General features: G+C 48.1%; 1 protein-coding gene and 2 long non-coding RNA genes across 5 annotated transcripts in view; 2 read left to right on the plus strand and 1 right to left on the minus strand.

The window, feature by feature from the left end:
- Positions 1-28: 28 nt before the first annotated feature.
- On the minus strand, positions 29-15,517 carry LOC132508260 (uncharacterized). Its single transcript, XR_009536497.1, has 3 exons — positions 15,169-15,517; positions 9,005-9,103; positions 29-124 (listed from the first exon to the last, which is right to left on the minus strand). It is a non-coding gene; the product is annotated as an uncharacterized LOC132508260 (long non-coding RNA).
- LOC132508251 (uncharacterized) lies at positions 448-5,606 on the plus strand. Its single transcript, XR_009536489.1, has 3 exons — positions 448-835; positions 1,395-1,533; positions 5,342-5,606. It is a non-coding gene; the product is annotated as an uncharacterized LOC132508251 (long non-coding RNA).
- COQ8A (coenzyme Q8A) overlaps positions 14,832-27,609 on the plus strand; it is a 49,421-nt gene continuing 36,643 nt past the window's right edge. The window contains exon 1 of one of the 3 annotated variants that reach the window (XM_060128245.1): positions 14,832-14,981. The gene's annotated coding sequence lies outside the window, so the exon portion shown is untranslated. Of the gene's footprint in view, positions 14,982-18,922; positions 19,080-27,609 lie in introns of those variants that run through there. The other 2 variants (XM_060128258.1, XM_060128252.1) reach the window with 2 other exon arrangements.

Genomic DNA, 27,609 nt, shown 5'->3' on the forward strand with positions numbered 1-27,609 from the left:
CCTGAGCGGCTCCCACAGGGACCTTGGGGTCAATCAATGACTCGTTCTGCCCATGAGCTAAGCTCAGGATTATGCCCGGCAGGAGTGAGGAAGAGGTTCCTTCCACTCGGGAGACAAATTTTCCCTAGTAAGGGGAAGCATCTGAGAAACAAATTCATTAATAAACTCATCAGTGGTCATAACGATATTTTATCTGAATGTCAGAAGGTTTTCTTTGTTCCCATCAAAGGATTTGGGCCCCCAAACAAGAAGAGTGAACCAAAGGTAGGGAGACATTGGGGCCATCTAAGCAGCCGTGGAGGAAGAGAGTTTGTTTATCACCCCACTCTTCTCTTCTCTAGATAAGGACATGTGTTGACAGGTGAGGAGGGGCAGAAGTTTCTTGAGTGCAAAGTGCCAAGGCACAAACCCTGAGATAAGAAGTCATAAATAGACCGCAGACCTGACCCGGAGCCAGGCTCAGTGTACGTGGGCTGGTAGGACTTGCAGGCCAGGGCCCAGGCTGGGGGGCTGAAGCTGGGCAACTGCTGTGGAAATTTCCATGGGCTGTCCACCAGCTCTCGGGAAGCTGTGGAACTCCTCATGGCATGAGGAGGACACAGGTTATGAAAGAGGCACAAGATGTGGTCCCAGGTCACAAGGAGTTAGGCCCCTAGAGAGGAGACCCAGAGATGCTTGCCAAGAAAGCAAGTGAACAAGCAGGCTGGAAAATCTTAAGTTGTAAAGCAGGTCAAGACATGGAACCGGACAAGAAAAAGTCAACATCGCCTTTCAATTATTCGAACCCCATTTCACCTTCGAAGAAAAATGTTGAAAATACAAACTTCACATAAAGGTAAAGGCTGCTTTTATTACTTTAAGTACTATTACAGGGTCCCAAACAATATATGATTTTTTTTAAGGAAAAAAATGTACACAGTTTATTACCAGTTGCTAGAGTCTGAGATATCCTTAAGAATTCACGTTAAAATTGCAAATCATTTTTAATACAGAAGTCAGTTAAAACTTTTCAAAAAATGTCAGTTCCATGTCTTGGTAATTGTTAGCAAAAGCTTTAAAGTGTTCACTTTTGTGTGTGTGTGTGTGTGTGTGTGTGTCTGTGTGTGTGTGTGTGTGTGTGTGTGTGTGTTCCCTCTCGCTGGAAAGATTCAGGCTGGGTGCTGGGGTAAGGGGTGTGTATGTGAACACATGTGAACCCACAATGTTCACTGTAATGCTGCCTTCCCAATGCACTGGCTCAGATGCTTTGGGGTACAAGTAAGAGAAACCATGAAGAGAATTTATTGGTTCACATGGCTGAAAAGTTAAGTTAGGGAAGCCTTCTAATATGGTTTAATTGGGGCTCCAGCTCCATGTCTCTGATTCTCTCTGCCCTGTCCACATTTGTGCACCAGATTCCTTTTTAGGCTGGCTTTCTTCGTGGTTACAAGATGCCTGTGAACAGCAGCTCAGTTAGTACTGACCAACTTAGTTGAAATTTCTTGACAACTAATCTGGGGAGAAAAGGACTACTGCTTCCCTTAACCACTGAGGGTAAGTCCTAGCTTCATTCTGATTGGACCACCCCCAGGACCAATCACTGTGGGCGTGCTATGCGCTGACTGGCTCAGGCTAAAAAAACCTATCACTTTGGCAGGTGCGTTGGGATTGGCCTACACCATAGGGGACCACCCCTGGAATCGGGGGAGGTCAATGCCACTCATATTATGGTGACTACACAATGGAGAGGAGGACAAGAGGTGTTGGGAAGACACTCCCAATGTCTACCACACCTTGGTAGCAGTTTAAATTTTGTTTTTTTTTAATTTAAGGGCTACTTTCTAGGTACAAGACACTGTGGGAGGTATTAAGATATGCAGTTTATAATTTATAAGGTATAAAAAGGAAAGTTGAATGAGGCATGCAAATGCTAAAACAAAGTATACTAAAAGTAAAGAAGAGAGACAGACTGTTTCTGGTTGAGGTGATCAGAGGGGTTGTAGCAAGTAACACTGGAATTAGGTCTTAAAGAATGAGTAGCATTTTAATGATTATAGGTAGGAAGGGAGGACACTGGAGGCAAGGGCAATAGTTGGAGCACAAGTTCTAGAAGTTACTGCTTAGGCAGGACCTGTTACCTGAGTACAAAGAATTCTGGGGGTTCAGATGATACCTGAGTAAGTAGGATGAACTGCCCCACAAAGTTAGGGTACAAGGTGAGCCTGTCTTTTATTTTCTCCCGTAAAGAAAACCGGCTTAATTCCCCTTTTGCCTGGTTAGCAGGAAGTTCAGTATCTCCTCCGTGGGGCTCCTTCACTCCTTAATTGTCCCCAAACCCAAAGGCTTACACAGTTCAAAGTAGGGGATGGGGTGGGTCTGACTTTCACATGCAAGCAGGGACCACTGGTCTCTGGTCTGTCTAGTTGCCATATGAGCCCCCAGGTCTCTGTGGCTCCTCAGGAAAGACAATTCCACTCCTGTCACTTTGAGCTTGGCGAACAGTGTTCCTCACCGGTGGTCCAGGACCATGATCTAGGAGCTCTGCTTCTCAGTTAAATTCACAGCTCCCCCATCCACCCAGGCACCAGCTGCCCAGAGACTCTCGGTAAGAGATAGTTTGGGGTCTCCTCATGGATGCAGAATGCTTGTCCTCTATCCTTCCCTGGGATCCACGGCACCAGGAGGCAGGAGTTTCTCCTTCTCAGCTACACCTGCCCTGTAACAATACAGCTATCGACCCTCCCTTCTATGACTCCCTCCCTGCATGCCTTTCCCCACCACACACACACACACACACACTCCTGGGGTTCTTGGGGTGGGGACAACTATGTGACATGCTTTACCATGACCAGGGTGACTAGCTGACACCGCTCTCACTGGCTCGGAGAAAGAAAATAGAACCCAGAGTTTAATTACCTGTAGGACAAGCTGCCCTATCCAGACTTGTAGGTTCACGCCTCCTAGTCTCTTCCAGAGATTGCTTATTTCACTGGAGGGAACCAGGCACTCCTGCACTCGTACTGAAATTTCACATTGACTTTCGAACTCCTTGATCATTGGTAACATGGAGCCGTGTGTGTGCCCTTGGTCTGTCCTCACCTTTAGGTTGAAGTGTCTTTCCTTGCAGCCCTCCTACTTGCCTTGATTGAGGCTCCTGGCAGCAGGAGCTCTTTCTGTTTGGGGCACATCTCTCCTCTCTTTTCTAAACTCCCCTTCACAGCCTCGCTCTCTTAACCCCTGACCCTGGATAGCTCAGAAGGACGCAGTGCAAGAGATTGACATACAATTAAGCTCTGCTCCTGGCTCTCAGCTTCCAGTATATTTGTTGCTGCTCTAGTCTACAAACTTGGGGCCCAGATCTGGAAACTGCTCCTAAATTTAAGCGAATTTTAAAAAAGTTTTAAAAAGTATCCAGTGACTGTCTGAGGGAGAACAAAGTAAAAAACATATTCAGCAGCTAGAATGGCTGCCCACACATGCTTGAGAATTTAAGGACAAGAGAATGAATTACATACTCTTTCAATTCAGAGGGTACTCTTTCCCAATCCATGTCATATAATCAGTTATTTCTCCTTAACAACATTCACTTAGAATCAGAACAGTTGCCTGGAGCGAGGTAGGGGGTGATTGGAAAGAAGGGCATGAAAGACTTTTTGGAGGGAAGAAATTTGTTCTATATTTTAATTGGGGTGTTAATTACATGATATATTCATTTGTAAAAACGTATGAACTATAGACTTAAGATCTGTGCGTTTTACTGCATATAAGTTATATTTCAATTTTATTTTATTTTATGTTTTTGGCCGCACCTCGTGGCTTGCAAGAATCTTCTTCCCCCACCAGGGATTGAACCCGGGCCTCCGGCAGTGAGAGCGCCATGGAGTCCTAACCACTGGACCGCCAGGGAATTCCCTATATTTCAATTTTAAAGTGGACAAATTAAACCAATGATTAGGCATACTTGGCTAATGTCCCTATGCTACAGTGTGTTGAAAAGAAGTTAGTCTGGAAAAGAAAAATCATAACCCTACGATGAAGGCAGACACGTGCTGCAAAGGCTAAGAAAATGGAGAGGAAAGCAGCCGACATTGCTAGCGGGCTGAGCTGGGATGCTTCCAGTTGTGGGGAGCTGAACCTCTTCTGTAATGTGCTTAATCACTTACAATTGCGCAGTCAGCTAATTACAGTCATTAGGCTGGCCTTAGTTGAACAGGCTTGGGAATCCCTTGAAGTCATTCCCTTAGCTGGTTGGGTTGGACTTGTCTGAGTCCAGCGACCTCCTCAGATTGCGGCCTGTGATGGTGCATTCCTGGAGCTTCAGAAACGATCTGTTTTCACCATGGGGTGTTTGGGCGTACGTGACTAATCTTGGAACCAGTGAGTCATGGGTGTCAGGTCTCAGAGCACAGGGAGAGCACTTGCGGGCTCTGCACTGGCTCTGCTTTCTCGGTGCACCAACCCAGCCTTGCTTAGGTCCAAACCAATCACATTTTGGAAACAGGATTGTTCCTGTTGCTTTCGTTTGAAAGAGCAAAAGAATTGAAACAGTCTGCATGACCATCAACAGGAGACTGGTTAAATAAATTTTGGCTCATGCACATAACATAATACTGAAAAAAGAACGAGGACACTTATCTACGTACTAATTTGGAAAGAGCTTCAAACTATACGTAATCTTAAATCAAGAAACAAAACATAGTGTGCAGTATGAGTGTTAGTATAACATATAGGGTTGTATGTTTGTATTTGCTTACATATGTATGAAGAAACTTTGAAAAGAGACAGAAAACTTAAGAACAGTGGTTGCATTTCAGTTGGGAGGGTGTAGGGGTGTGGGGGGCATTGGGGTTGGGAAGTGGGTGGGAGAGACATGGAGTAGGGGGAGAATTTTCACTGCAAACCTTTTCAGAATGGTTGTTTAAAAATCATGTGAATGGGGGGCTTCCCTGGTGGTGCAGTGGTTGAGAGTCCACCTGCCGATGCAGGGCACACGGGTTCGTGGCCCGATCCGGGAAGATCCCACATGCTGCAGAGCGGCTGGGCCCGTGAGCCATGGCCGCTGAGCCTGCGCATCCGGAGCCTGTGCTCCGCATCGGGAGAGGCCACAACAGTGAGAGGCCCGTGTACCACAAAAAAAACCAAAAATCATCATGTGAATGTAGTACCTAATGGAAGATCGAAATCTATTAAAATGTTCAAAATTTTTTAAAAGTAGGAAAAAGTTTTAGGGAAAGGGGGCTCACCCTATGCAGCGTTCCCACACAGTGGTTTGTGAAGGTGTCGTGGGAAATTCATGTACTTAAAACGGTAGTGGAGGGCTTCCCTTGTGGCGCAGTGGTTAAGAATCCACCTGCCAATGCAGGGGACACGGGTTCGATCCCTGGTCCGGGAAGATCCCACATGCTGCGGAGCAACTAAGCCCGTGCACCACAACTTCTGAGCCCGCATGCCACAACTACTGAGCCCGCGCGCCTAGAGCCCGTGCTCCACAACAAGAGAAGCCACCGCAATGAGAAGCCTGCGCACCGCAACGAAGAGTAGACCCCGCTTGCTGCAACTAGAGAAAGCCCGTGTGCAGCAATGAAGACTCAATGCAGCCAAAAATAAATAAATAAAAATTGAAAAAAAAACCCACAAAAAAACAGTAGTGGAATTTGTCTTCATTCCTACTTTCTTACATTTAAGGGATAAAATAGATATTAAACGACTGTTTTCCTGTAACAGAGCCCTGGTGGTGTGGGGCACTCACACTGGGCAGCCTGTGGAGAGGAGGCGTGCAGGCTCTGACCCAGTTGCTCAGGCATCTTCCCACTTTGAAACAGCCCCTCCTGAACTGCTGGTTTTGACTATCACACAGTTATGAGTTGTTTTTATTCTTAGCCACATGCTGTTTAATATATACGCCAAACGGTCCAGGAATTGACAAAGATTCTTCGCTTGACTGTCAAGCTTCCTTGTTTTACCAAACTTTAGACAGGCTCCTGAACCTTCTCCTAGGCCCATCTGTGCATTTCCCTGTAAGATCCAGCTTTATCAAGAACCCAGCTAAGTTGGTTTAGCAAGAACCCGCATCCTCCACATCTGATTGCTGGATATCTGATCAGGCTCCTCAATCGCCAACATCCCCCAGGTGTTGTCTGATCACCCTGGCCTGTCTTCAGCAAGAATCCTTTTAGGTTAGTTTAGCTAGAATCCTCTTTACCCCTAATGTTTCCTCTTAATTATTTTCCATACACTCACCTCCCACCCAGCTCCTTGGCTGTAAATTCCCACTTGCCTATGGTATATTGAGTTGAGCCCAATCTCTCTCCCCGCTGCAAATTCCTACTGCAGTGGTCCCTGTACTTATAGCAATGGGCCTGAATAATGTCTGCTTTACTATTTTTTTTTTGTTATACGCGGGTGTCTCACTGCTGTGGCCTCTCCCGTCGCGGAGCACAGCCTCCGGACGCGCAGGCTCAGCGGCCATGGCTCATGGGCCCAGCCGCCGCGGAATGTGGGATCTTCCTGGACTGGGGCACGAACCCGCGTCCCCTGCATCGGCAGGCGAACTCTCAACCACTGCACCACCAGGGAAGCCCCTTGCTTTACCAACTTTAACAAATGCCATGAATTTTTTTTCTTTAACAGAATCAAAAAGAATACTGACGTTGAACACTACTAGGTAATGTGGAGCACGAAAATCATAATTCTACAAAAGTGCCTCAGAATTTTTTCTCCAGGTCTGAAAGTTATGATTTATCAACCTCTTAGCTAGAAAATTAAGCTCTTCTACTTCAGAATCTAGTGTTAAAGAGAAAATATTGCAACCAGTATATAAATTTTCTAAGTATTATCAATAAAGACTAAGCTTTGACTTAGAAATGAAAGATGCAATTATTAAGTAAGCTAGTTGATTTTTACTATGGGTTAGTAATATCAAGATGGTCTAAAAGTACTTGAAACACCATAGCTAATAAATTAGATGAAATTGCAGAAAATGTGGTCCTTTTTAATTTAATTTTTTTCATTTCAAAATCTAGAAGTCATTTTCAGGTGTATGTATGGTAACAATTTAGTGAAAAATGGATATTAATATAGTATCTTGCTGAATACATGTTACAATGTTGGGTTTATCATTCATTTATTAAGCAAAAATAATAACTAGAATTATATAAAGTATACATGTGATAGGCACCATCTTAAGTACTTTACATATATTAATTCATTTAATCCTCAACAACCCTATTACATATAGATACTAGTATTATCCTCATTTTACAAAGGAGGAAACTGAGGCACAGAAAAGTTAAGTAACTACCTCAAGGTCACACAGTTAGTAAGTAGCAGAGCTGGGTTTCTAATCCAGACATTCTGGGTCCAAGGTCCATGCTTTCAACCATAAACTTACTATTTGCCAGGAACTGTTCTAGGTTCTGGGAATACAATGGTGAACTAAAGAAACAAAGATTTTGCTCTCATAGAACTTACATTCCAGTTGGGGGATACAGATGATTAAACAAACAAGTAAATAGAAATATGTTAGGTGATAAAAAGTACAAGGAAGAAAAATAAAGCAAGATAAGGGAATAAAGAGTCCTTTTAAGACAAGTTAAGGAACAGGATAGGTCATATTTTGGTAGGATGATCAGGAAAGAATTCCCTAATAAGGTGACATTTTGTCACAGAACCACACAAAGCATGGGAGTGAGCCATGAGGATGTCTGAGGGATGAGTGTTCCAGGCAGAAGGAAGGGTCAGTGCAAAGTCTGACATGGGACAGTTCTTGGCATGTTAGGCGAATACTGAAAGGAGGCCTTTTTTGGTTGGAATAAAATTAGAGAGGGAGAGGGCAATTGAAAATAACATCTGAAAGATACCTGGGGGTAAGATTATGCTGGGTCTTAAAGAGCAATGTAATAATGTTGGATTTCATTCTGAGTGGGATGAGAAGCCATCAGAGGGGTTTGAGTTTAGAAATAACATGATCTGACTTTTGTTTTCAAGCAAAGAAACAAACAAACAAAAAAAGATCACTGTAAGATGATGTGTGGAAACAGAAGATCAGTTCATTGGCTACTTAGAATAATTCAGGTGAAAGAAGATGTTGGTTTGAACTCGGGTGGCAGTGATGCTGAGGCAAAGATTGGCTGATCAGGGTGTATTTTTCAGATAGAGTGGAAGAATTTGCTCATGGATTTGATGTGAAGTATGAAAGAAACAGAGTAGTCAAGGGGAATGCCAAGGTCTTTGGTCTGAGCAGTGAATGAAGGCCACTTATTTGAGGCAGGGAGCCTTAGGGGAGGAGCAGGGATGGGTGGTAAATCAAGGGTTCAGTCTTGGACATTTTGAGTTTGATAACTAGTGGACATCGTAGTGAAGATCCTTACAGGCTGTTGGATTTGTGAGTCTGGAATTCACAGGAGAGGTTCGTGGCAGAGTTAAAACTTTGGAAGTTGTCAGGTTATGGGAAGTGGATGAGATCACTAAGAGAGTGGGTGCAGACAGAGAAGGGATACAAGGACTGGGTCCTGAGGCCCTCCAATATTTAGAAGTCAGGAAGATGAGGAAGACCCAGCAATTGAAATTGAGGAGAAAACGCTGGTTCTCAAAAGGATAACTAGCAGAGTATAATGTTCCAGGGGCTAAATTTAAAAAAGCTGTTTCAAGAAGGAGGGAGTGGGGTGATATTAGAGAAAATGGCAAAGGAAGGGCATTTGAAAATTCTGTCCTCCACAAAAACAATGAAAAAACTGGCAAAAATATTCAGAATTAACTTTTTTTTCCAGAACTTTGCAAACTAACCAAAGGCTTGCAGTAACCTGGGGAGTGAAGAAAAATGGCTGAATCTCAGTAAGAAAAATGAGCTTTGTGGTGGTGTAACTTGCTTTAGTCTCACCTGTGCCCTGCCTCCACCCCCCCACCTCCAGCTATGTGGTAGCTTGAAAAATAACAGTCCACATTCCTGGTTCAGCCTGGCCAAGGGAGCATAATGGAACTGGAACTTTTTCAAAGCCAAATTCTCAGAGCATTGTCATTATTTTACCTGTCTGGTGGTTCTCTGGAAGACTCCACTTGCAAGGCTGGCTGTATGTGACCTGACTCAAGCTTACCCAGTGTGAAAACCATTTTTCTTAAGAAGCATCTGTCAAAAAAAAAAAAAATTTACAGACATATGTTTTAACTTCGCAGCTGCCTGAGGCAGTGGATCACAGTTGAGACAAACAATAGACTGACCAGAAAGCTTAAGGAGAGCTGGGGAATGAGACATCCACAGGGACTTTGAAAATCTAACATATTCTTGGGACTCTAGAAGGCCACACACATGGCAGGGCTGGGCATATGCTCAGGGAAGGCACTAAGATCTCACCTCTGACTGTGCGGCTCTGCACAAGCAGGAAGTTAGGTTGAGGAAGAGTTGTCGACTGCCTGGCTGAGTGTTGAAATCATGCCCCAGCGTGCACAGAGTCCCTCAGCAAAGACTGGATGATTTATTAGTTCCAGGCATTTAAGGAAATCTCTGTCTTATCATTAGCTCACCACTAAGCTAACTGAGTAGAGACTTCAGTGGCCACATACAACAAAATCAGACTTTACAGAATTAGTTCAGAAAAGTCACTAAGCAAACAAAGAATAATAGTACAGTAAGCAGCAGCAAAAACAAACTCTGGGTTTATATGCGAATGATGTCTCGCCAAATAAGGAATATCAATAAAAAGATAGAAATTGTTAAAAAATAGTCAAATAGAAGTTCTAGAGTTGAAAAATACAATCAGTAAAATGAAAAATTCACTAGAGGAGCTCAACAGTAGATTTGAGCAGGCCAGAGAAAGAATCAATGAAATTGAAGATAGGAACCAATTCAGATGATCCAGTCTGAAGAAAAGAAAGGAAAAAAATGAAGAAAAATGAACACAGCCTCAGAAATCTGTGGGATATCATCAACTATAGCAACATACCTATAATGGGAGTTCTAGAAGGAGAAGAGAGAGGGGGAAAAAGACATAAAGAATATTTGAGGAAATAATGGCAGAAAACTTCCCAATTTTGATAAAAAAAACATTAATCTATATGTCTAAGAAGCACACTGAAGTCTACATAGAATAAACTCAGGAGAAACAACTAGACACATGATAATCAAACTATCAAAAGACAAAGACAGAGAGAATCTTGATAACATCAAGAAAGAAGCAACTCATCATGCACGAAGATCCTTAATAGGATCGACATCTGATTTCTCATCAGAAACATGGAAGGCAGAAATCTGTGGCATGATATAAAGTACTGAAGAAAAAAAACCCCTGTCAATGAAACATTCTATATCTAGCAAAACTATTCTTTAAAAATGAAGGAGAGGGGGCTTCTCTGGTGGTGCAGTGGTTGAGAGTCCACCTGCTGATGCAGTGGACACGAGTTCGTGCCCCGGTCCGGGAAGATCCCACATGCCGCGGAGCAGCTAGGCCCATGAGCCATGGCCGTTGAGTCTGTGCGTCCGGAGCCTGTGCTCCGCAACGGGAGAGGCCACAACAGTGAGAGGCCCGGGTACGCAAAAAAAAAAAAAAAAAAAAAAAGGAGAAATTAAGACATTCCTAAATAAACAAAACCAAGGGCATTCATCACTAGAACATACACTCTGTAAGAAAGAAAAGTATGTCCTTCAGGCTGAGATGAAAGGACAATAACTCGAATCCACATGGTGAAATAAAGAAAATGGTAAGAGAAACAATATAGGTAAATATAAAAGGCAGCATAGGTATATTTTTGTTGGTAACTCTTATTTTTTTGCCTGATTTAAAAAATAACTGCATAAAGCAACAATGATAAATATGTGGGGATGGGCATAAAATGAACAGAGATATAACTTGTATAATAATAACAGCACAAAAAGAGGGGGAGAACGGAGCCATATAGAAGCAAAGTTTTTGTATATTATTGAAATTAAGTTAGTATTAATTTGAACTAGAATGTTATGTTAATTATACCCCAGGGCAACCACTAAGAAAAAAGAAGGGAGTGATCAACTGGGTCAAATGCTGCTGATAGTTTAAGATGAGATCTGAGGATTGACTACTTGATTTGGCAACATGGAGATCACTGGTGAGCAGTTTATGGGAATGATGGGGGGTAAAGCTGACTAGATTGATTCAAGTAGAATGGAAGAAAAGGAGGAGAAAATGGATATAGGCAATTCTTCCATGACTTTGCTGAAAATGGGAGCAGAGAAATGGAGATGGGATGAAGAGTGAGAGACAGTTAAAACGTTTGTATGCTGATAGGAATAACTGAGTGGAGTGAGAAAAATTGATAATTGCCTTCTCTGTCTCTGCTATTAAGGAAGAAATTTTGAGATCAGAGGGGAATTGCTGCAGCATCATGCTTCTCACCCAAACGTCCCAGGCATTGGCATCTTTGCTTATTGGGAGAATATGTATATACGTACATGTGCATGTATGTATACACAGATTTGTGTGTGTTTTGAATAATACTGTATTAATATATTATGCTCATTAGAAAAGCTACACAAAAATGTAAAGTTTTAGAAGTTTAAGATAAATTTAAAAGAAAGTCGATAATTAAGATTACGTATCATATAATCAATAATATCTCAGGCACTCACACACTCGGAGTGAGGTACATAGTGAATAAATCCATGCTTCAAATATCTTCTTGCTAATTTTGAATTTTCTGGCTGTCTTTTTATCAGCTGCAGTTAGATTCATCCTTGCTCTTACTTTGTAGTGAGTTTATACCTAGAAGAGTAGTAACGATTGTTATTCGTTGTTTTCTCGTCATTCACTCTGCCTTTATTATTAGTATTATCTTCCAACTGGTTTCTTTTGGCCCAGATTTCTTTTTTATTTTAACTTTATTATGAAGAATTTTAAACAAACATAAACAGAATATGAACCCCACTATATATATCCATCATACCTTCACAGTTATCAACTCATGACCCATTCTTCCCTCCAGCCCTGTAGCATTTGGAAACTAATCCCATGCATTTTATTATTTCATCTGGAAATAATTCAGTGTGTATATCTAAAACATAAGGACTCTTAAAAAAAAAACCTAACTACAATGCCATTATCATAACCAAAAAATTTGAAGGAATCTTTAACTTGAAGTCATGGGGGAATCTTTTTTTTAAAAAATTTTATTGGAGTGTAGTTGATTTACAATGTTGTGTTAATTTCTGCTGTACAGCAAAGTGAGTCATTTATACATATATCCACTCTTTTTTAGATTCTTTTCCCATATAGATTATTACAGAGTACTCAGTAGAGTTCCCTGTGCTATTCAGTAGGTCTTTATTAGCTATCTATTTTATATATAGGAGTGTGTGTATGTCAATCCCAATCTCCCAATTTATCCCTCCCCCTGCTTTCCCCCTGGTAACCATGTTTGTTTTTTACATCTGTGACTCTATTTCTGTTTTGTAAATAAGTTCACTTGTACAATTTTTTTAGTCCGCATATAAGCGATATATTTGTCTTTCTCTGTCTGACTTCACTCAGGATGACAATCTCTAGGTCCATCCCTATTGCTGCAAATGGCATTATTTTGTTCTTTTTTTAATGGCGGAGTAATATTCCATTGTATATATGTACCGCATCTGCTTTATCCATTCCATTGTCGATGGACATTTAGGTGGCTTCCATGTCCGGGCTATTGTAAACAGTACTGCAATGAACATTGGGGTGCATGTACCTTTTTTAATTGTGGTTTTCTCCAGACATATGCCCAGGAGCGGGATTGCTGGATCATATGGTAGTGCTATTTCTAGTTTTTTAAGGAACCTCCATACTGTTCTCCATAATAGTTGTACCAACTTATATTCCCACCAACAGTGTTGGAGGGTTAATGGGGGGAATCTTTGCAATAAAAAAGTCAGGTCAGGAAAGAAGGGTGTTTTTAGCACAATAAAGCTGAGGTCATAATTTCACATTTCACATAATTTCATATTTCACAACTTGCATAAACTAGTTGGGGGGTATTTCTCCAGTAAACTAGACTGGTGGTCTCTGAAGAAAAACTAATGTTTATGGTACTGGGTAATGCTGGTCTTCAGGTACTTTAGAGAAAAGCTAACCCTGGCATTGCTGGTGGAATGAGACTGAACTGGCATAGAAGTACCCAATTCCCTCCTCGCTAAAGCACCACATCCTCTCTCCCCTTCGGCAGAAGCTGGAGCTGATGAAAATCACACCCTCTTCCCAGTGAAGTCTCACCAGGTAGAGTTTGTACATTATGGGAAGGGATGAACTGGGGACTCTATTATCCTATGGGCAGTGGTAGAGGTCACTACGCTGGCAGGGGTTGGAGGAACACAGGCAGTTAAGGGAACAGTTAGCTTAGGAGGGAGCAATGGACACCCCTTGAAGGCCTAACCCAGGGGGCTGGAACTTTCTCTCCTGTGTGGTAAAAGGGAGCCAGTTGCCTACCCAAGGCAAGTTCCCAGTTCTTAGCCCCACCCTGCTTGGGGCAGTTCCTTGAAACTTGTCAAAACCTCCTTAATTCTCTCTCAAAATATACGTTGTACTTAATGTGGAGATGATTGGGGGTGGGGCGTGTGTACAGAATTTGGTAAGAGTATGTGAACGTTCCTGCAGAGGAGACCCGGCAGCGCAGAGGACCCGGCCAGAGAAGCGCACAGCTGTGCCACTCCGGTCCCGCACGCTCCGCTTCTGCGCTGCGGGGGACACGCTGCCTCAACTCAGGTCCCACGGTCCCACGGCCGGGACGGCCTGGACGCCGGGCTCCAGCGTCCATGAGGAACGGTGAAGCTCGGTTCACGTCTGGATTTCATCACAACCCTCTCCCCTCATTGCAGGCATCAGCATACAACGGTCAATTTTCCTAAGTAGTAATAGTAAACAAGTTTCCAAAATGTTAAATGTTAATTCCTCAAAATCACCTCGGAAAAAAGGACAATCCTTTGGCTTGAGTATCTAGTTTTGTGGAAGAGTCACTAAATTGTTCTGATTTCCCTTTTCTCCACCGACATCCCTGGACAGATTTGCAGACCAGGGAGTGGAAACGGTCAAGACAACCGGGTCTCAGATCTGATACCTCGGGCTGACGAGGAGATATGGGGCCACTCCGTTTGGGAGGAGGCACTTCCTCAGGGGGCAGTTCCCTGTCTTCCGCTTCTTATCGAGCCGGCCGCCCGCCGCAGAGCCCGCTTCCGCTCCTTCCACGTGCTGGCCTGTGCCCGCTACTCCGAGGAGGGCCGGGCCTCCGCGAGGAGCCTTGCTAACAGGGGTATACGACGCCGCACGCACCGGGGCCACTGCTCGGGCGACCCAGCCTGGGACGCGCCCATAGGGCCAACACTCGTAGCCAGAAGAGAAGCGCGACATGTGGGCGGGGCCGGGCGCCGGAGGCGGGCCCGCACTCAGCCAGCCCACAGCGCTTCCACCTTCTGTGGGAGTCTTTTGTGGGAACTGGGAGGGGGCCCTCGTTACATAAAGGAGAGCACGGGCCAGCCCGCTGCAGTCACGTCAGTTCCTTCCACTGCCTCCCCTCCAGTCCCGCTCGGAGGCCCGGCGAGCACCGGCCGGGACGTGACATCCAACCGCTGGCCACCGCGGCTGCGCCCGCCGCCTCATCTACCGAAGGGCTAGTTCTTGGGGGTGCAGCCGCATCAAGCACCCACCCCGGCAGCCCAGCCTTTACCCAGCCTTCCCAACTACAGGAAAGGGCTGCCGGTAGGGAAGAACGGGAGGGGCCCGCGCGCTGGGGCGGCCTCCCATTGGCTCCTCTCTCTCTGCCCTCCGTCCCGATTGGCCGTGGGTCGAGCGCACGGGCCGTGCACGCTGCCCCACGCCGCGCGACGTTGGACTGGGGGCGGGGGAGGCGGCGCAGCCAATGGGAGTGGCCTGCGGGGCGGGGCTCCCGGCGCTGGGTCTCTGGGCTAGGGAGCGCTGGTAAACAGATACGGAGTGCATGCCGGGTGTCTACGCTACGGCGAGCGCGCGGAGGCTGCGCGAAGGTGACCGCGGATCCCAGCTTCCTGCAGCCGGGTAAGGCTGCCGCCCACCGCGTGCCCTGGGCGCCGTCTGCTTGCGGCCAGATCTGTGCTCGCCATCCGCTTGGGCCCTTCTTGTATCCTCAAGTAACAGCGCGGCTTCCCGTTTGCGAGTTTCATTTGCCCCAAGCTCCGGGCGCCCTGCGGCTGTCTCCTACCCCCGTGCCCACCTTAGCCCATACCTGTCTCGGGGAGGGGACGAGGGCCGCGTGCTGGTGCCTTGTCTCTTGGTCGACAGTACTGCTTTCTTGCCTCGCTTTCTCATGATAATATTTCTCTTCACGCCTAGACCCCTTTGCACTGTCTCAGGGGCGCTAACTGCCCCTGGCCCCAGGTTTGTGCCAGGACTTTGACTCGCTTGACCCGAGCCAGCTGTTGGGTTCCACAGTTGGGGGTTTTGGGTGAACTTGGGAAAGAGGACCCTTCTTGGTCCTTTCCTCCGTTGGCTTTTCTTTGGCCCCTCCTCCTACTTCTCCAAACTCCGGGGGTCTTGTGAATGGTTTGGGCTTAATTGCCTAAACTCGTGCCTTTGCCCAGTCTCTGCCCCTCTGCCAAACCCAGGCCAGTTCTCCCATGTGCCTTGTGGGATGGAAAATGCTGCGGGGGCAGGCCTGGATGCTGGAACTCTCCATTTGGACGACAGGTGCCAGTCCTCTGAAGGGTGAGAGACTTAAGTGCAGCCTCTCATCCAGGGTAGGGCCTGCAGCCCATTGGAAAACTTGTCCATGCTCACTTGCACCTTGGGTGTGCGTGACAGAAGACTGAGGAGCTGGGCCTGCCAGGTCTAACTTGTTGCCAAAGGATTTGAGCATGCCTGATGCCAGCCTGCCAGTTGTCATGCTGTGCATGGGTGGGTCATGCTGGCAGGAGGGCCCATCTCCGGAGAAGAAGCAAAGCAGGGGCTGGTGGTTCTCAGGAGCAGCATCTTTAAGACTGGTGATGACTTTGGGCATTTTCAACTTTGCAAATAATGCAGACAAGGCAGGGTTAGGATTTTGGGCCTGACCTTGGGCAACTCAAAGGAAAAGTGAACTAAGGTGAGCACTTATGTGTGTGTCACATAAGACAGCGTTTCTCAACCTTTAGCAACATCCCTGGCCTCTATCCATTAGATGCTAGTAACCCCCACCCCCCCAACACACACACACACACACACACACACACACAATTTGTGACAACCAAAAATGTCTCCAGACATTGCCACATGTCTCCTAGAGGACAAAAGCAGCCTTGGTTGAGAACCACTGAGGTAAAACTGTAAAAAGAGTCTTCCCATGCTGCCAGAGGCCCCCTAGGACCTGTCCATGACTGGCTGAGAGGTTTATGTAAAGGGTAGTAGCATCTCTGTCCTAAACCAATGATAGAAGCCCTGTAGGTTGGGCTTTAATGGAGTCCCCCACTCTGCACCTGGGGGGATAGGAGTGAGGAAACCCATGGTCATTTGCTGTGCCTGCTGGGTGCATGACAGTGACTGGCTGGGTCCAGAGTACAAAAGAAGTGGGAGACTTGTGGTTTCTGTCTTTGGGGACTTTGCAAGACTGTGGGAGATATGCATATGAAATAACCATGGGGCAGTTTTTAAATAGTGAGCAAACAAATTTATACTGTCTGAATGCTGGCAGGAAGGCCAATTCAGTTATCCATAAGTGGCTTTTCCAAGGTGATGCTTTGCTCATCCTTACTGATTTGCTGAGATATCTCTTATGTCTTATGATGTGGGAGGGTGCCAGGCCTGGTTCTGCAGAGAGTAAGTGTGTGGCTGCATTTCAGACACATATGTGGGTGTATGTACATGTGCCATGTACTCCTCCAAGAGAGGGGCTACCCAGGAGCGCAGAATGGACACGTGTACAATTTGTACAGTTCTTTTACAGTTGATTGAAGCATCAGAGACAGTGAGCCATTTCTTTTTGTGTGGGGAAAGACACTACTTCTGAGTCTAGATTTTGCCTTCACTGTAACCCAGAATTTATGCCCCAAACCTCAAAGTCCCAAACTGGTGGGGATGCAGAAAAGTGAAGAATGGTGATCATTGTACAGGGCAAGGAAAAACATCTGAAACCCCTGCCATGAATTTCTTTTTCTTGTTGTTAATTGATCCTATGGGGATGTATCAGGATTTTCCCATAACATTCCTTGGTTAGTTAGGGTGTCTTTTGGGTGCCCTTTCTTGCCTATAGAGAAGAATCTGGACAGGGAGGTCACTTCTCTTTTCTCAAAAAGAAGTTTACAGGAGTGTATTATGGGGAAGCTCCAAACTTGGCACGATAATTTTCCATCAAGAGCCGTGGATACTGAGTCATTATCTTTGTCAGTTGAAACAAGAGCTGTGTGCAAAATTAGACAGGAATATTTAGAGAGTTGTCTTGATCTGACAGTGGCATCTGGAAATAGTTCCAGCATTCTTGCTAAACAACAGCCAGGAACCTGGGAGAGCCAGTAGAAAGAAGAGCCAGTGGGAGAGGGGAAGTGCGAGGGCCCTGCTCCTTGAGGAGTTGCACCTATGTGGGGGATGGGGTCCACCGACTCTGAGGCAGACCCTGATGTGTCTGGGTGGGCCGCTCCCCACACTTTTCAGACCCAAGTGGGTGTCCACTGGTCTGTCCACAAGCATGTTTGTCGTGGGGTTACAGGCTCCTGAGCCCTTGACCTTTTGCTTTGAGGTCAGGGGCCCACAGAATATCTAACATTGGAAATGACCCTGAAAATCTCTTTTTTTCTCCATACTTGGATGTGCTTTATTTTTACTCTGTGCATGTAGAGAAGGATTCATGAGAAAGCTGAGTGTTTTTCACTCACCTTGCCCTTTCAGGGTATTGTAGATTCTGTTGTAGTGAATAGTGACTGAGTTCTTGTCTCCGGAGTCCTCGACTTGCCTTTTGAAAATATCCCATTTCCATCTGGGCCGAGGGAGAGGGGCTGCACTTGCTAGAAACCTGGAAAATCCCTGTGTGCTCTAAGGGTTGGTGCTTCTCCACATCCTGCCCTGAAGAAAAGCCCGCTCTGGAATTGTGGGTTATTCCCTCCTAGTTGAACAAATATTGACTGATTGTCTGCCTTGAGCGTGGCATTGGAAATATAAAAGTGAACAATTCCTTGGTTCCCGGACCTCAGGGAGTTGTAATAAGGGGTGTGCAGATCTAGGGCTCCGGGTCTAGATCAGACCACTTCTGGCTGGTGGAAACGGCAAGGCTCTTGGAGGAGAAGGCGTGTTAGCTGGGACTCTGAGCATGAGAAAGATTTCAGCAGGAAGAGGCAGGAGTTTGGAGGGGTGAAGGGCCAGTGCTTCCCAGACGCTCTATGCTGAAGGCCAGGTTTTATTTTTTCCCAGTTTGTTGCAGACCAGCGCTTTTGCAAAACACAGTAAAAATGTCCTGACGGTGCTAAATTGCTGTGAAAGTTTCTGAGCCCTTACTCCTGTTATCTCACCGAGGATGACAATATGAGTCCAAGGACCATTCTTTGAGTAGCATTGGTCCAGGCAGTGGGCTCTTCGAGCAGAGGCATTGGGGTGGCTGAGTGTCTGGTAGGGGTGAGTGCAGTCTGGCCGGAGGGTAGGGAGTGGCAGGGGAGCAGCGGGAGGCTGGGCAAGGGAGCAGAGTGGGGTGAGTCCCCCACCCCATTTCCTGTTGAAGCAGCTTGTCTGATCTGCCCTTAGGAGTTTAGGATAGTCTGAGCAGCATTGCTGCCACTGGGCTTCCGTAGGGTCGGGGTGGTGGGGGGCAGGAGGGCTTTGGCATAGGCTCCTGGTAATTTTCACCTGACAGTTCAGTTCAGGCCAGAAAGAGTTCCCTGGGCGCCCACAACTCAGCTGCAGCCTAGTGGGCTCTGACAGAGAGGGAGGTGGCTCCCTGCCCTGGCATGTGCACAGTGGACGTGGGTACCTGTGGGTACTGGCAGACCGTGCAGGACTTAGGGCGGGTGCAGTCCTCTGCTGTGGGAACCCAGGGCGCAGCGGTGCTGGTTCTGCTGGAGAAGGGCTGGGAAACCGCCTTCCTGTGCTGGGAGGTCTAGGAGCTAGGGCCGGAAGGAGGAACAGGTTTCCATGGGAGAGAAGGATCTGAAGCTGACGCCTGAGCAGGGAGGGGCAAAGGTGGGCGCTGCTGTGGGGAGGAGAGGGGAGGGCACTCAGGCAGGCAGGCTGTGCAGAATGGGTCTTGGAATGGGTCACTTTGAGAGATCAGGGTGGATGGGGAGGGAGACCCGTGAGGCGGCCTGTGAGAAGTGAAGGCGGCCTGAGTCCCAGGTGGCGGGTAGTGGGGAGGTGGAATGAAGGCGCAGATTCAAGAGGTTATAAATCTGCGCAGGTGGACTCTCTAGAATACGTTACTGCTTGGCCACTGCGCTGAGATTTCTAGTGGAGGGAGGGGTGGGGACTGTTTGGGGTGGATGGTGGCGTCACCGCTGAAAACAGAGGGGGCAGAGCTGGGCTGGCGGCAGGAAGACGGTGATGTTAGTTTTAGACGGGAAGGGGTTGAGGTGCCTGCGGGACTTTTTTCCTATCCTTTTTTATTAAGGTACAATTTGCATACCGTAAATTCACACTTTCTAGTGCGCGGTTGTGCCGTTTGACAAATGCATATAGTCATGTAACCATTACCACAGTCAAGGTCCAGAACGGTTCCGTCCTCCCCGCCCCCCGGGTTCCCTGTGCCCCTTCATCGGTGCCTGTGGGACTTGGAGGGAGAGACGTGGCGTGTGTGTAACTGGATTTGTTCTAGAATTGGGCCAGTGGTTGAGATGGCCTGCCCAGCCTGGGAATGGGATGCACGGTCCTGGGGGAGCTGCCAGCCTGTGGGGAGGCTGAAGCAGCCAAGGGGACAGCGTAGAGAGCAGGGAGGATGGGGGCTGGGGACCAGGCCTGGGGACTCCTGTGGAGGTGGAGGGGGGGAAGGGGAGCTGGTGAGGGAGGTTGAGATGAGGGGCCGGGTGAGACATGGCAACCCAGCAGAGGATTTCAGGGGAGAGGGTGGGACCCGCTGGAAAGGCTGAGGAGGGTGGTGTTGACTCAGGTGGGTGGAACCATCAGGTGGCCGTGGTGAGTGCCACAGGGGGAGAGCTCGGGGTTGGGGCAGCCTGTGCTGAGGGAGAAGGGAAGGCAGGGTTGGCCGGGATGAGGCTGAAGGAGAAGCAGAGTCCACGGGAGGTTTTTCAGTATTTGGTACGTGAAAGCCGAGAGCGGGGTTTGTGGGCTTGAGGGGGAAAGCTTTTGTGGAAGGAGACATTGAAGGCAAAATGAAAAATAGGTCCGGGGCAAAGTCCTAAAGGAGGAGGGAGAGGGAGGAGGGGAATGGCCAGTGCGGGGAGGAGATAGGATGGGAGGGGGGGAGGGCTGAGACCGGACCGAGGGTTGAGGGTGAGCACATCTGATTGCCTCTGTTTTGAGGAAACAAGAGGTCAGTTGCAGTGAGTGAGGCCCTCTGCTTGATGTGAGAGGGGGAGGCTGGGCTGGGGGTGGCGCTTGAAGGGGAAGCCGGGCTCCTGCCAGCCTCTGAGGAGGGGTGTGTGTGCGTGCGCGCGTGTGTGTCCGTGTGTGTGCGCGTGTGCGTGCGTGCGTGTGTAACGGGGCAGGATGGGTTTCCTGGCCGTCTGAGGAGGGGCGCGCTCCCTGCCCACCCCCCCCCCACTGGATTTTCCCAGAGGTGTTTGCTGGCCTGGGAAACACCTCACCACCCCCGAGAAGCAGGTCTGCCCCTCCACACTTGCTATTTTCATAGAACGTCTAGAAGGGTTAGTACTCAGATTCTTTTGTGTATGATTCTTTCTAGAACCTGTTAAATCCCAATTCTCAGCACAGCCCTTCTGTGCTCAGGGTAAACGGCCGTGTCCTAATCTCTGGGAACTGGAAATCATCTAGGTCAATCACCTTGTTTTACACATGAGGAAACGGGGAAACTCAGGCCCAAGGGAGAGCGGATGTGCCCAGGGTCACATGTGGCTGGTGCCCAGGGTGGGCCTGGAACCCGGGCCTGGCTGGCCACCCTCCTCCATCAGCCTCATCGTAGTACCCTTGTTGTCTGGGAACCGGAGGGCCTGGTGGCAATGATCCTGCCGTCTGCTGGGCGGGATGGGAGGTCCTGGGGTCTGTTCCCACACCCAGAACTTTTACATTAAATCCAGATCCTGGGGTCAAGCCGGTGTTTGCTTTCTGTCTGGCATGTTTTCTCTGCGCTTGGCCCGGTTCCTGGCTCAGGGGAGGGTGAAGGTAAGAATAGGTTGCCCTGTGACCTGCAGGTGGTTACTCTTTGACAGGTGCTGGAGCAAACATCTCCCCATCTGTCTGAGATAGAAAAAGCAGTTTGTGGCTTTTGCCCCCTAATGTGTTTAGAACCAGCATTTGGTAGAGCAAGGGCTGGGCACCACATACAGGTCAGGCCTGCTGTGCCCCTGTTCCAGCGCGCGTGAGCTCACTGGCAGCCAGGCCTGCTGTCTTTTGTCCCTCTCCCCTCTCACTCTTCTTCTAAGCAAGGAGTGGGACCGAGCAGAGGACGCAGTAGAGGTGCCGCATCCTGGGTGTGCCGCCACCCCTCCCTCCCAGTGTCTGTGTGCGCATGTGAGCAGGCTCCGGGCCCCTGTGAACGACGCTTTTCCTCCATCCTCCCTCCTCTGCCCTCACCCCATTTAACACAGGGCGCTGCTGCCGCTGTGTCCATGGCTCTGGGTGGTGGCGGTTTCAGGGTGATTGGTGACAGGAAGAGCGTTTCCCAGATGCTTAGCACCCCTGGTGTCTCTTGGGTTCTGGGTTCTAGAAGAGGGAGCTTGAGAAGCTGGGGAGCCCCTGGGCACCCGTGGGTATTAAACTGCTGGTGTGGACATGGTACAGTACCAACCCTCAAGGGGAGTGTAGGTCTGGGTAAGAGATCCTCTCTCCAGGAGCGCACCATGCAGCCTGGGAGACGGGACAGGTACTCTAAGAGTCACATAGGGCATGGCAGGGCGACCTTAGGCCATTAAGAGATGAGGGGCTTTAGAGGACAAGAGGTGACTTCAGGATGGGGGGCAGACCCTATGGAGCGTCTAACATTCCATCAGGATGGGTAGGATTTTGGCAGAGGAAAGGGTGTCCTGGGGGTGGAGGTGGGAACAGCACGTGGAAGTAGGAAAGTGTGTGTGTGTGTGTGTGTGTGTGTGTGTATGTGTGTGTGTGTGTGTGTGTGTGTGTGTGTGTGTTGGGGCATGAGCCATTCTGGCTGAAGTGCTGGTGTGGGGTGGAGATAGTAGGAAATAAAAACTGGAAAGATGTCTTGGGGTCCACAGTGAAGGGCCTTGAAGGCCAGGCCTGGGCCCGTGGCCTTAGTTCTGCCGGCAAAGGAGAGTGGAGGTCAGCGAGGAGACAGTCGCCTCTTCCTCTGAACATCCTCTTCTCATTTCTCTTCCTGAGTATTGTTGTCTGTCTAGGATCGTCCCTGGTAGGGGTAACTCACTGGTCTTAAAAACTATTGGAGTTTTGCGTACGCTTGTAGTGCCAGAGGGTTGCACGGGACCTCGGTGGCAGGACCTGTTAATTTAATGTCTGCACCAGTGACGTGCACAGGTGTCCGTCCTGGCCTGTGTGTGCTGTTTGGGGGTGCTGCTGATGGAGGCAGGTTCTGGGAGTCAGCGTGGCAGGACTGGGGGCCGCGTACCCAACAGCTCCTTCCAGAGGCGCACGCCCAGAGTGGACTCAGTGTGGGACTCCTGCCTCTTTCTCCCACTTACGTCTGAGACAGAACCGGGGTGGGATCGCTGGTGCTGAGAAGCCTAACACTCTCAACCTGGTAGCTGAGGAGCTTTCCAGAAAGGGAGTTTGGCCAGGTGGCCTTTGAGAGCCCCGTCAGCTCCTGGATTTTTAGGACTTATGATTTTCTGCAACCAGGTGGACACGCTTTTCAGGGCGTGAACCTTGCCGTGTTTCCAGGAGAGTGACTTTTGTTCTTTTCACTAAGGCATTTCTTTTTTTTTTTTTTTTTAATTATTTTACTTATTTATTTTTGGCTGTGTTGGGTCTTCGTGGCGGTGCGCGGGCTTGTCTTATTGCGGATCACGGGCTCTAGGCGCACAGACTTCAATAGTTGTGGCTCGCAGCCTCAGTAGTTGTGGTTCACGGGCTTAGTTGCTCCACACCATGTGGGATCTTCCCGGACCAGGGCTTGTACCCGTGTCCCCTGCGTCGGCAGGCAGATTCTCAACCACTGCGGCACCAGGGAAGCCCCCAGGAGAGTGACTGTTGTTACTGACCTGGGGGCAGGTTTCTTATCTGCTCACTTCCTAGGCTGCAGGAGGAAAAGACTTGAGCCTGGGGTCAGACAGGCATGGATAGGCCTGCCCCTGACAGCGTTGGGACTTAGAGGAGATTTCTTTACCTTGGGAGCTGTGTCTCATCAGCAGATGGGGACAGTAATACCTCACAGGGTTGCTGTAGGATTAGGACTAATAAAAAGTGATACACACAGAAGGGGAGTAATAACTGGTAGCTGTCCTTGTTATTAATACTATTTCACTGAAATATTTAATCTGAAGTGAAAGTGTTTTGAAAGATTAAGAATGTAAGAACTGATGAGGAGCATTTTGAGGGGTGCGGGCTCTTACTTGGACGTTGCGGTACCCCAGGCCGTGCACAGTGCCTGGCATGTAATGTAAGTACTCCATAATGCTTTCAGTGTTGAACCGAGCCTGGGAAAGAGGCTGGTAGACGAATGGGGCATATTTATACTGAAAGCAGGCAGGACTCTGTCATCAGGAACAAGAATGTGTCTTGAGCTGCCCATGGGATACGTGAGAACCTACCACAGCACCTGGCACTTAGCTGGCACTCAGTACCGCTTGTGGAGTGACTAAACTAAGTTATTTTAGATGAATGATCCGGAAATTATTCTAGAATATCGCCCCTCTTCCCAACCCAATGATGTATCTTTTAAAAATAGCCACTGCATTAGTTTCCTATTGCTGCTATAAAAAATTACCACAAATTCAATGACTTAAGACGCCACAAATTTATTATTTTACAGCTCTGGAGGTCAGAAGTCTGAAATGGGTGTCACCTGGCTGAAATCAAGGAGTCAGCAGGGCAGATTCTCTCCGGAGGCTCAAGGGCAGAGCCCCTCCCCTTGCCTTTCCAGCCTCTGGGGGCTGCTTGCATCCCTTGGCCGTGGTTCCTTCCCCACAACTGCATCACTCCAACGTCTGCCTTTCTCACATCTTTCTCTCCCTCTTCTGACTCAGATCCTCCTGCCTCTCTGTCTCTCATAAAGACCCTTGATTACATTGGGCCCAGCCGGATAACCCCCCCATCTCAAGATCTGTAACGTAATCACACTTTCAGCAGTCCCTTTTGCCACATAAGAGAACATAGTCACAGGTTCTGGGGATTAGGGTGTGAACATCTCTGGGGGGCCATCAGTCAGCCTCCCAAAGCCACCCACAGTATTTTGGCCAGATTTAAACACAACCCCTTAAATATCTGATTTTAGTTTAAGATAAACTCCTCAACTACAGCTCCAGGGTTCCCCACCAGGGTTCTCATTCACCTACCTGTGTGACAGTACAGATGACACTTGTATTTGTGTGGTCAGGGTCCGTCTGTGTGTGGAGGTAGGTGGGGAAAGAGTCAGAGGTGTGTGAGATGTGAGCCTTATTATTGGAAAGACTTCTGTGTGCCAAAGATAACTTACAAAACGGGGCAGAATCTGACCAGCAGTGGAAAATTTACATCAGCTGATGGGAAGACAAAATCATAAGAGCCAAGAGTAAGTTAGGGCCTGATTAGAAATGTGTCCTTGAATATATATGACATGTTCATACGTTTCAAAGTACTTCCGCCTCTCTTATTTAGATTGGACATAATAAGAACTTATGCTGTCATAATATCCAGGTGAGGAAACAGATTATAGGAAACGGGTTCAGGGACAGGCCTGGAGTGGCCTGGCCGGGTGGAGCAGAGCCGATGCACAGGCCCGGAGGCAGGCCTCATTCAGTTTTAGAAGTGCAGGGATGAAGGGTTGGTGTGAGAGGGAAGGAATTGGAGCAGCGCTTACGTGGCACAGGTGTAAGCGGAGGCTGGACGGGAGGCCTGGGTCCTGACTTCAGACTCAGGAGTTCGGAGCTTATCCTCTAGAAAACTACGAGCCATTTGAGCCGGGGCTTAACATGATGAAAATGGATTTGGAGAAGGTTAATCTGGCAGCAGGTGGGCTGTAGCTTGGAGACAGGGAACTTGTGGGGGTCAGAGGGGTTCCCCAGCACTGTCAAAAGCCTGTGCTTACCTGGCGAAAGCCTCCTGTGCTGTTCTCTCCTCTGAGAGTGGTATTGACCATGGTGAGGATTACCAGCGGTATTTATGTCCTGGTTGTCTAGGCACTCCTAGCAGGCCGCCAGCACACCAGACCACCTCTCCTGAACGGTGCCTCACACCACAGCCGAATCAGCCTCACTGGCCCCCGAGGGAGGGCGAGTCTGCTCTCCCCGAGTCAGATCTGGTACTGTACCCAGCCCGGGTGCTGGGGTAGAAATCGGTAAGAGGGCTGTCCACACTGGTCTCACCAGGTCTGAGTGACTCGGTGAGTCCTTCCAGAGTGTCCGGGTGGTCTTAATAATGATCATGTCGGCTAATGGTTTTGAGGACCTACTGTGTGCCAGGCACTTGGGGTCCTAAGTACTGTTATATGGATTATCTAACCCACTCCTCCTAAGAACAGATGAGGGAAACTGAGTTGCAAAGATGAGCTTCAATGACTACTTAGGTTCACAGCAGAGTCAGGATTTGAACCTGGGGCGCCCAGCTCCAGAGCATCTTGACTGCTTCATCAGTATCACTTCCTGAACGAAATCTTTTTTAATGTTCTAAGCAGAAAACTTGGGTGGGTTTTTGGTCAGACAATGAAATTGCCCTCGGGACCCCGTGCTCGGCAGGTTGGTATTTGTAATCAGTGGGAGGAAAGACCACTTGGGACCCTCCGTGCTACTCACCTGTGCGTTGGAGTCTGGCCCGTGCAGTTTCATACAGAGCATTGGGTTTCTCTCTGGATTATCATTAGAGGCTGGAACTTCTCCTTCTGCTGCTTTTTTATCTCCCCCTCCCTGGCCCCAGCCCAGTGCCCACCTTGGGGCAACACACCAGGGAATCCTAAGAATGTCTTCTTCTTTTTTTAAATAAATCTATTTATTTATTTTTGGCTGAGTTGGGTCTTTGTTGCTGTGCGCAAGCGGGGCTACTCTTTGTTGCGGTGCGCAGGCTTCTCATTGTGGTGGCTTCTCTTGATGCAGAGCACGGGCTCTAGAGGCATGTGGGCTCAGTAGTTGTGGCACATGGGCTTAGTTGCTCCGCGGCATGTGGAGTCTTCCCGGACCAGGGCTCGAACCCGTGTCCCCTGCATTGGCAGGCGGATTCTTAACCACTGTGCCACCAGGGAAGCCCCTAAGGAATGTCTTCTTAATCACCCATTGGGTGGAGAATGAAGGCTTGCAGTCTAGGACATCAAAACACACTCTTATTTGTTTTCTCCTTTTATCTGTTAAATGGTTGCCTGGCTCCTGAGCCATGATAGATTCGAGTTCTAGCTCTACTTGTTGTTATTCATTGTGTGACTTTCGGCAAGTTACTTAACCTCTCTGTGCCTTAGTTCCTTCATCTGTAAAATGGGCAAAATACTAGTACTTACCTTTTAAAAATGAGTCAGGTAATACACATAGAACACTTAGCACACAGCCTGGCATATAATAAACTCCCAGTAAATAATAGAAGCTATAGTTAACATCACATTGTGCTGGTTTTCTGCTTCTCACAGAATAAAAATGTTTGGGGAACTGGTGAAATTCATTGGCGGAGAATGTCAGAGTGCCTGCTATTCAACAAGCTCTTGAGTGTGTTAGCGTAAGAGTATATACCTTTCAAATGGTTCCAAGAAAAATCCCAATAGTCCAGAAATGGCTTTTGGAGGAACATGAAGTCCTTAGCCCAGGAGACAACTTGAGGTCCAGAAACGAGCTCCTTTCCTTACGGGGCACAATTCCGCTGTGCCGCCCCACAGTAGTGGACATCGTGTCTGCCTGTGTCTCCCCTCCAACCGCCCCACCCCCCCCAGAACTCGGCTGCCCTGTTCTAGGTGACCCAGTAAAAGGTGGTCACCACAGAGCCCTCCCTTTGTCCCTGGGGCCTCTGGGTGGTGGGCAGCTCTGTGCCTGGTGAGGTACCCATCTTTTGGGGTCAGGAGCAGAGCTGTAACGGGGGGTCCTCACCCCAACACCGGCCTTGTTGGGCTGCTCTGATATAACTCTAGTGACCTTTCCGGATTTCCTGGGACAGTTGTGGTTACGTTTTACTCTGTTGCCCTAGAATAAGGGTTAACAAACTTTCCTTGAAGAGCCAGATGGAAAAAAAAAGAGCCAGATAGGAAATATTTTAGGCTTTGTGGGCCATAGTTCTCACTTGCAACTGCTCAACCGTGCTGTTATAGCTTAAAACCAAACCAAACCAAACCCCCAAACCCCAAACAGCCATAGATAGTGCACATGTAGATGAACGAGCTGTTGCCAGTACCTGAATGAATGAGCAAGGCTGTGTTCCAGTAAACGCTTATTTACAAAAACAGGCAACAGGGCTGCATTTGGCCCCATGGTTTGCTGACCCCTGATCTAAAAGGGCACCA

The sequence above is a fragment of the Lagenorhynchus albirostris genome, chromosome 2, assembly GCF_949774975.1.
Source record: "Lagenorhynchus albirostris chromosome 2, mLagAlb1.1, whole genome shotgun sequence".
NCBI classification, from domain to species: domain Eukaryota; kingdom Metazoa; phylum Chordata; class Mammalia; order Artiodactyla; family Delphinidae; genus Lagenorhynchus; species Lagenorhynchus albirostris.